The sequence below is a fragment of the Rhipicephalus sanguineus genome, chromosome 2, assembly GCF_013339695.2.
Source record: "Rhipicephalus sanguineus isolate Rsan-2018 chromosome 2, BIME_Rsan_1.4, whole genome shotgun sequence".
Lineage (NCBI taxonomy): Eukaryota > Metazoa > Arthropoda > Arachnida > Ixodida > Ixodidae > Rhipicephalus > Rhipicephalus sanguineus.
The window spans coordinates 90277258-90287660 of NC_051177.1; positions in this window are offsets into that span (position 1 = coordinate 90277258).

The following is a 10403-nucleotide window of genomic DNA, read 5'->3' on the forward strand; positions in this document are numbered from 1 at the left end:
GCACAGTCACAGCGAAAGCTGGAAGAGCGGCATTTCTATAGCCCTTTGTAAACTCTCTTGGGGCTACTAATACAAGTACACTTGCAAGGCACCCACTACGCCATAAATCATATTTTTTGTGAAGTTGCGAAGCACCCACTACGCCACTATATATTCGTCATTCCGCGGAGAAGCGAAGTACCCGCTACACATCTGTAAGGCATTATGTGTACTTTGTTGAAGCGGCGGCTGATGACAATGAAGAATTATGGCTGATCGCTCTGTAGCGGGTGGGAAGCTTTAAACGACCCACTCGTAACGCACTTCGCATTGTGTGACGCCAGGTCGTTATTTTCCTCTCCTACCGCACTATATAGGATATGTTAACGTGAGAAAAAGAGGGAGAGAGCGAAAGAACTTTATTGAGACCCTGAAGATATGGATCATGGGGGCCTTATTGGCTTCCTTGGCAACTAATACAACTACACTTGCGAGATACCCACTACGCTATAAACCATCAATTTCTGTGAAGTAGGGAAGCCCCCACTATGCCATTTTTCGTCATTCTACGGAGAACCGTGGTACCCGCTACACACCTGTAAGCAGGGGCGTAGCCACGTTAGGGCACACCGCCCCCCCCCCCCCGAAATTTGTTTTTGCCATAGCATACAGAGCAGGAAATGACACTCGACCACATCTGCCTGCTCGTCCCCACTACAGATCAAGGAGGTGCCCCCCCCCCCCCCCCGAAAAAAATTTCTGCCTACGCCCCTGCCTGTAAGGCATTATGTCTACTTTGTTGATGCTGCGCCTGATGACGACGAAGAATTATGGCTGAGCCCTTTGTAATCTGTTGGAAGCTCCTTGCCGACATGAAGCCTGTATACGGTCGGTCTTTTTGCAAAGCAGCTTCAAGCGCCGGCATGGCTCTGTAGTTGAATACTGTGCTGCTAAGCGGAGTGCCCAGGTTCAAACCCCGTTCCAACCCCAATATTTTTTTCTTCTTTCGTTTTCTTTTTTATTTCACGCGATAGCTGTTCAGGACCCCGGCGGCGGCGGCGGCGCGGCGGACAACTACGGCACCAAAAACGGCTGTTGTTGTGATCTCATAACAGCTTTCGCTCTAAAAGAACGCCTAAACTATCGACGACACCACTGTGAAGGTTTTACCACGAAGTACTTGGGACTCGACATTTCACCTGACTTACAGCCACCTGCTTCACGAGATTTTTGAATAATTCATTGTTCTTCAATATTACTTTGTTATTACATTAGTCATCGTCAGTACCACCACTGCGACCCCGAAGACATTGCATAAACGCCGACTTTCTTGCCATTCATCTGTAAATGGGGAGTGCAATTTTTTTATGAACAAGCAATCAAATGATCGAAGTTACGATCTGCACTGTGAGGTCGCTGCTGTCGTAGTTAATTAATTCAGACCCGAAGGAATGGTTGAAGTATGCTGTTTTCCTTTACGTGAGCTCCTATTTCTTTTTATTATTGTTGAATGTATATGAGAAGTTGGTGCCAGAGTGTGGTGCCGGTTGCTCCTCATCTCTTGCTTAATAGTTGCCGTCGCGAGCTCCTCTTTGCAGTTTGATAATTGCGTTTGTTTCCGAGCACTATCGGCTTCGCTCGCTTGTCCTCTGTGTTATCCGCGCGAGCAGCTTGTGTTCGCCACTTGGCCCCTTATCTACGACACCTGCACGGGGCAAGGGTCGAGCTTGTGAGCGAGCGGATCACAGTGTAGGCTGGTTTTTAATGGCCAAATTGTGTGCTCGAAAGAAGCGCTGCTACAAAGAATGCATGTTGCACGTTCGGTTTGCAACGCAAGTGTGACATCGGCCTGCACGGTCCAGGAACTGCGCAGTGCAGCGCCAGTCCCGGATACAAAAGTCAATGAGACCTATTATCAGTATTAGAATAAATGAACGTACATTCTCGAGAGCCAGTCGTGGAAGATCCGAGCGCAGCAACAGAGTGATTAGTTGCTCCTTTCGTAATTAGTGACGTCACTTTGACGTTTCTCCTTATGTTTCAATCATAAAAGCATAAAGAACGAGTAAGCATGGAATATTGTTTCGCACAATCATTACCAGTTTTGATACGGGACAATACGGAACCTTACCATAGTGACTTAGAATCCTCCTACAATAACTGTATAGAAAAGGTCCCCAAGCTCTTGTTCTGGGCCTAAGTTAGGTATTAGTTAAAGTGAGAGAGAAAGGAGGAGAGAAAGAAGAAGTACAGGGATTAAGAACCTCTATCAAGCGCTCTTTCTCTTATTTATTTATTTATTTATTTATTTATATTACATACCGCAGCCTTGTGAGAGGACTATTGCAGGAGTAGGATTATACAATGCAGAAAGGATCGGAACAGACCAAGGGTAGGAGAGAAGTAACAACAAAAACCATTTACAACAACCATTCAACACAATTTACAACCATTTACAACAACTGTAACACCCAGCCAATTTCTTGCTTCGTCTTTCATCGGACGTTTCGCACTGCGTCGTTGTTCGAATTCCAGCCAGCTGCACATATACTGCGCCTGTCCCCCAAGCTGTCCCAAAACGCCTCCTGAATTCCGGTTCTCTCGCGTCCGACGTCGCCAGACGAATCCACGCACAGGCACGGACGCCTTCACGTGAATTGTCACGTACGACTATAACACCGTAAAAAAAAAAAAGAGATCCGGTGCCTAGACGACTCAGAATTCGGAACCTTGTCCAATCACACTCTCGTTAGCTTGCACAACGGCTCTGTGAACATGACAATGGCAAAAACAGAGTTAGACTCATCGGCCTCATTTTTTCTATCAGCGTCATATAATAGCTGTACTGGAGAAGGGGCTTCCCGTCCTTGTGAATAATGTCCCTGTCATCCGAGAACGGTTAATGTCATTCATATTGAACGACATTCGGCACGTCTAATGACATTGGGTGCCGTTTGCAGCTACACAGCAGGATATAATGTCATTTGAAGATGGTGACAATCGCGATGCAGCGAAGACGGGCATGAACAAAGAAAAAAAAAAGTCCCAGCTTGTGTAAAAAAGGTTATCACTTTTATCAAGTCTTAATAAAACTGTTTACAGCGGATGTCTGTTAGACGGCGTTGACGCCACGGTGTACACCGGCTGCACTTCGGACTGACGGCTACTACTGAGCACGTGGCCCGACATGGCCGGTAGAGCACGTGGCAATGTCGCCCGGAACGACGATACTCAAATTTTTGAGAACGAGTAGGTCGAATTGTTCGACAAAAATATAAGGACACACTTGAAAATAAAAACATAACAATTGTAGTAATGAATAATTTGCATTATATTAAATATTTGTGTGCGGCTCCTCTTTGGCAAGATTGTTCATTCGTGACAGAAATACATTCGAGTGAGTTCAGCAGACTCATTCGTTTGCACAACTCATTTTCATTTAAGGACATCAGGCGTTCCCGTGTGGCAGCCAAGTAACCGCAATAAATGTAAATGTAATTAGGTACAAATGACAATAATGTTTCTCGTGTGAGAGGGATATAAGTTGCAAGGAAAGCTGCGACGTCTTTGCTGAATCCAAGATATTCATTCGGTTGACCGTGACTACGAGTGTGACCATACCATTTGTTGAGATTTATTTTCTTAAGGTAGCAAGAAATACAAAGGAAGCTTTGTTCAAAAATAGCTTAAGCTTAGCGCAGCGATAACTGTAAAAGTTGCTTTGTTAGCTTGCGTCCCTCCAAACATGGGCATCGTAGCATCGCAATTTTCTTTCTCTAGTATATATATATATATATATATATATATATATATATATATATATATATATATATATATATATATATATATATATATATATATATATATATATATATATATATATGATGAATAGGAGACGATGCTGCCGTTATGGTGGCACCGTCTACTCCGTCTCGCTTGGCAGACAAAATATGTGGTAGATAATAATTATAATAATAAGGGTACAAACGGTTATACAGTCGAACATAAGACGTGCAGATGCAGTACAATCGAACAACACATGAAAGTTCAAGCAGGTAAAATAAGCTCACATGTAGACGTCCAAGCTCAGAAATTAATTCTGTACGGCTTGACATACACAGGAAAACACACTAAGACAAATAATTACACATAACATAACATCAAACCCACGGTCACAACATTATAAATTTACTTTCAGTATGAAGAGGAAGGTAACAAAATAGCGTACGTTAATATTTCCATAAAATATTCGATTCTTCAAGAAATTTTTCGAAGGCGACACGTGCTCTTTTCTGAAGGCCCGCGGTTGGCTATTGACCTAGTATTTCCTTTACAGCGAATTGTCTTCTACCTGAAAGCAACAAACTTGCTCGTAATGCCTTTCGTGGTGAATCGTATTTTTCGCACTCCAGGAGTAGATGATGTACATCTTCGTCTGGGTGGCCGCAAGAGCAACTATTTAGTGAGAGAACACAAGTGCATTGCCTTAAGGGTTGGGTTTCACTGCTCACTTTACGGCACGATCGATCATATTAATAAAGAAAGATGCTGCAGCATGAAAAAAGTATGATAAAGAAGAGAAAAGGACATATTGCGAGACACTATTCTACAACAACGATTCGACCTATGCCTCAACCTTGCGCCTTGCCGTTTCACAAAGCTATGCACCAACTGGCCCAACACACCGTATTGTTTTGCTCTGTAAGGTTTCTCAGAATACCAGCTCAGTTCGGAAGCCTTGTTCGTTCAACGGAAAATTTTTTATAAAGCATTCGAAATACGTACGCTTTGACGCCTGCAGTGTTCCATCTGCTTCGTTTCACGCAGTAAGTTGCATGACTATCCAGTGAACCGCGTGCGATACGTGTGTGGTTCGCAGACCACAGCTTGTAGAAACACTGAACGCAATATCGCTTCAGCCATTGCGCAATCGGCCGCATCCGTGCAGCCAGGTTGAGCAGTAGTGTTCTGTAAACTAACAACTCCGCATGTGCAGTTTGCTGTGGCCCGTTTGTGCAACTTGCTCTAGTATCCTGACGTCCTCATTCACTCGGCGTACGCCTCGCATTCTCGGAGTGGAAAGCATTAATGCCCTCAGCTGATGTGTTTACTGCATACTGCTAGGGCGCCTTAAAGATTTATCATTTTGAAAGTTAGCTTTAGAAGAAAGAAAGAAAGAGAGAAAAGAACGAGAGGAAAGGCAGACAGGTTGACCAGGTTAACAGTCCGGTTGGCTAAACTCCGCATTGGGGGATAGCGTATATAAGGACAGGAAAGATGGAGAGAAACGAATATAGGAAAATCACATCGTTTTTTTTTTAATAGATTCTGTAGCTTTAAAAGCACACTGGCGCTTTCGGAGCAGTTTGGGCTAGCGATGTATGGGACTATAGGGTACAAGAATTTTACTTTCCTTAAAGGGACGATTGTCACTTCTCACGGCGTGGTGTTGGGAACTTTTCTTGGCGCACTGAAGCGTCGAGAATCGCAAGGAAGGAGCGCAATCGTCTATTTACACCCATGGACTTCACAGCTTGGAATGTTGGCCATTCCGGTGGCGTCGGAGTGTATATTCATCAAACAACCCTCTGCTCCAGTACTTATAGGCATACGCTGAAAGTGTCTGGCAACATAGTTAGAGCTCAGAAATCGACGAAGAAAGTTACTTAAGCCCGCTGAACGTTACCGTCAGGAAAGCCTTGACTTTCAAAAGTCTACGCAGACCGTCGAATAGATCCAATCGATGCAGTTTCCGCTTCAGCTCTTCGATGCGGTTCTCCGCTACAGCTCGCGGTGTTTTGCAAACGTAATAAAACAGACAATGCGTTGCTAAATTATATGCGAGACACATTTATTTGTCTATCCGAGCCAACCTGTCTTTTCTCTTTTATTCTTTTTTTACCAGCGGAGCTGTTCTAGGGCTGGGCCTGACGACAGATGAGTGTCCGCGTAGCATGTCACGCTCCGGTTCCCAGATACATCGATGGATGACGTAACTGCCTCGGTCGCGGACGAAGCGGTAGCCGCACAGTGAAACGGGGGAGGGCGGTTCGAGCGTGATTAGTGCTTAAGTTACTGTAGCAGGGGCTGCCACATGTCCTTACCAGTGCATCTATGCTCTACAAATAACGTAATAGTAGACAGCCGCACAAAATCTCAAAACTTGACAGAAAATCACAAGGGAACTAGCACAACCGCAGCTGCGGTGTTTCTGTAAATTGAACACTGGGTGGAACTGGGGAAGTATTTTTTTTTTTTTTGCAAACTTGCTCTGGAGTTTTGACTGTGTAGTCAGCTAGGTGTTTTTGCGCATTCGAGCACTCGCGGAAACACGCGCGGACGAATTCGCGCGCCGTGCACGCACATACAAGCAATCATGCACGTGTGCGCGTGCAGTCACAGCCGCAGCTTCAGGTGTGTTTAGAACCCGTTGTCGGAGTTTATCCTTGGAAACCTGCACTGCATAGGGTACACGCGATGCTTGTTTCAACCATGATTAATGGTGTTTCTTCCAGTGCTAAACGTGCGTGACGCTCGACAGAGAGAGCTAATATGACTGATTACGCGACAACCGCTTGGCGTTGGCGCCAAGCTGCGACGGAAATTGAAGAGAGGTAGAATGAAAGGAAATCGGAGCCACGAGTACTGCGTATCATTCCAGATTCAGTGCTTTTTCTTCGCTAAACTAGAGAAACGACGGCAAACTACACGTGCATTCATCTTCAAAATTCGTTACATAGTGATCCAGTGTGACACGATTTCGTTATTTATTGACTCTAAGGTATTGTGTGTCAAAACTACAATAGGATTATGAGGCACGCCGTAGCCAACTAATTTGGATAAATTTTGGCCAACTGCGATTCTGTACCATGTCCCTAAATATAGTATTCTCGCATTTCGCTACCGTCGAAATGCAGCCTCCATGGCTGGGCATCGAACCCGCGTCCTCGAAAGTATAGCGGAGCGGCACCTTAGCCGCTAAGCTACCAAGGCGTGTATGCTACACGTTTTGTTTACATTCCATGTGAGCCCTATGGGAGGTTTGATGTAATTTCGAACTAAGCGGACAAACAAATGTTTCTAGGATAGCGCTGACGTCTGCTGTAATAAACCTATCTTCCGCCAATGAGCAAATGTGTGTGGGGTCAGCAGTACGGTTAGGTGATGTCGCAGGTTTGCACGAGCGCTCTATACCGGCGTAAGATATGAAAATGAGGTGCCTGGCGAGTAGCCACCAGCAGGCTTCCTTCCTGGTCTCTGGAATCTGCTGTACAGCCACGATAGTTAAAGCCACCTTGAAGCCGCGAGATATACATATATGTAGTTCTTAGCTTCAGTTCAAGTTACCGGTCTCTGCCAGGGGAAGAGAACCTCGGAGGAAAAAACTGACGCTAAATTAAATCGAACGTTTTGAAACACTCCTCGTTGAAGTTGTTCCGGCCGCTTGAGAACACGTCTCGAGATAATGCGGAGCTAGAGATATACGCCAGGCAAGAAGATCGAGAGCAGGGCTTCTTGCTAACTATATTGCTAGTGAGAAAAAAAGAATCTCTAGCGAATAAAAAAAGGGGGGGGGGAGGGGGCAGTGGATAAGGCAAGAAAAAATCAGACAAGCGAGCACATTCAGCAGATATTTTTCTTTAACATGGACGCGAAAATGCACAGCAAACGTACGAGATGACGATCAAAATTCAAGAACGTTTAATTATAAAGCTAACGTTCGAGTACCACTAAAAGCTGTCGTAAAATCGTTCACGAAGTTTAATGTTTGAGGAAATCGTGGAAACGTTAGGAGTAGTATAGGCAGGTAACTTTTGACGAGGCTGGATAACGCGGAAGCTTAAAGAAGATGGCACACCGCAGCTTTCTGTCTTTAAACGCTTGCAAAGTGATATACTGAAATGCCGTGCACTTCCGCTCTCTTAGAATCCGACTGTATAGCGGACGTGGGCTAATGCCTTGGCAAACCACGCGAATACCACCCGGCTGTGAACCTTGTGGGGGGTGCCGAAAGCAGCCGCTTACGGTTTGTCATCAAGGCTTAAAATAACGCGACCGAGAGCTTTCAAAACCGGTTCCCACAATTGAAAAACAGTGATATGTCCACTTAACCGAGCGGCGAAGATTACAGGTTGCACGTAAAACGAAACTCTTCTTTTGTTTTTTGCTTTTGTTTTTTTTTTATCACTATACATTCTGCGCATGTGCGAGCACTGTCCTACTCGCTTGAGTTCGACCTATAGTTACGGTATCCACGATGCACGAGGTAACTTAACTTCTTCACACTAACCGTTGAGTCCAAGAATTCGATCCATCAAATGTGTCGTTATGCCGATAAATGAAACTGACAGACCCTCAGCCATCTGAAAGATGACCCTGAGAACGCTTCTGTGTTTAAGTTCTTTAAAATTTGGATCTTACATTAGGCCATCACAGCCCCGGCAGAACTGCCAGAAGTGGCAAAGGCGACCGCGTAAACGTGTGCGCCGCAATTACGTAAATTATTCAGCAAAACTATTGTCACCTGCTTCAATCGTATACAGCGACGGAATGCAAATGCCTTCTTTGCAATGCCAGGACAAATAATTGGTTTGCGAGGTTTTGTGTGCCGAAACCACCACACGACTATGAAGCACCCCGTAATGGAGGAAGCCGGATTAATCATAACCCCGTGGGGTTCTTTCACGTCCACCTAAATAAAAGTACATGGGTGTACTTTGACTTCGCTGCCGCCGAAACGCGGCCGCCTGCTTGAACCCCGTGTACTCAGATTTAGGTGGTCGAAATTTGCGGAGCCCTCCACTACGGCGTCCCTAATAATCACATCATGGTTTTGGGACGTAAAACCCCAAACTATTATTATATATAAATGCGGCCGCCGTGGCCGGTAAACGAACTCGCGTGCACGTGATTAGCAGCGCGACACGTAACTTGCTAACCACAGCAATTCCACGAAGAGAAATGAATACTCTCTGCAGCTGGAGGTGACGCGGAGTGTGTATGGCGACGGTGCAGGTGCTGCGCTCCCGGACGATGGTGAAACGTTGTCGACAGCTACAGTATTTCATAATGATGCCTGCCGCTTGGCGCTCGCTGGCAGTGAAGCTGGATGATAGGGTGTCAACTGAGCATAAGATGACGAACGAACTTTCTATGTGCGCAAAAAGCTGCATGCGGGCTCCGGGCCTTTAGTGATAGCTGTTGCTTCTTGCGAAGGTCACCCGAGAAACTAGAGCAGGAAAGCTTTATATCTGTATTTCATGGTTGTCGGTTGCAGATGGTTAAACAACGTTAGAAAGTTTTACGTTTTCAAACACGGCACAATCTGCTCGACACTCTAACAAAACCCAGAAAAAAAAGAGGGAGTATGTGACTATGTGTTACTCTTTTCCGTGAGCCTTCACATGCCACGGTATAAGACTGTCTTTAAGGAGTCACGTTCACTGTCTTTTGGGTCTCACGGCTGTTCGACGAGAGTATAATGACCTCGTAAGAGCGTCCACGTGTCCATTTAAACCGAGTCATTTACTTGAGTAAGGACTTACAAAACAGAGTCAAATGGCTCATTTCTTTTCTTTAGGGTGCTACCTTGCTAGATCTTACCATTTATTCCTTGATGAGAACTAACAGACATGAATATTGTGTCTAACGAAGAAAAACGAGCCCTTAAAAGTCACCTCCTTTCCTTCATTTCTTTCTTGATAGCTTTCGATGATATATCGCACAGGCTATGTTATTGTTTAACACGAACTTATGCGTGAGCGTCGAAGTGAACCCGTGGCTCCAATTTTAAAATCTTGCTGTCGTTTCTTACTTGCGAAAAGATCCCAAACCAGCGAGAAAATCTTGGTGTCTTGGTACGCGATTATGATATCATCTATGCCAAGTGTCTGCGATGTAATCAGGGAATAACGCCTTTGATTTTCGATTTTTGTTGTTCTTTGCCTGCCAAGCTGGCAGGAAATGTTTTCACTAGTAGTAGCTGTTGTGTCATAGCTATTGAGCGTTTTTTTTTTTTTTCTACTGAGCACTCAGAAAATGAGAACGATGGGAACTGCTGAACGATGGAAATTAGAACTGCCGCATTTGCATAAGTCGGCGAGTGGACTTCACAGCAACTAATCACCGACGTTCGTGAAGAAACCAGAGAACTACAGCATGAAGGCGGGCGCGGTATTCAAGGCTATCTGTGGCGGTATGCCCGGTGCGCATGCAGGGTACGAAGATCGGCGAAAGGTTGGAAGAGGCGGTGGCGTCCGAGGAAGTGAGAGAAAAGCGCACGCGATCGCAAGAAGCGAACCTCTCTCCAGTGCATGGCTATTGAGGAGAGATTGTTGGCACGCTGCTCAAAGCTTCTGTCTGCGGCGGGAGCAGCAGCCACCGGCAAAGAGAAGAAGAAGGGGGCACTCAGCTTGCATCTCGCG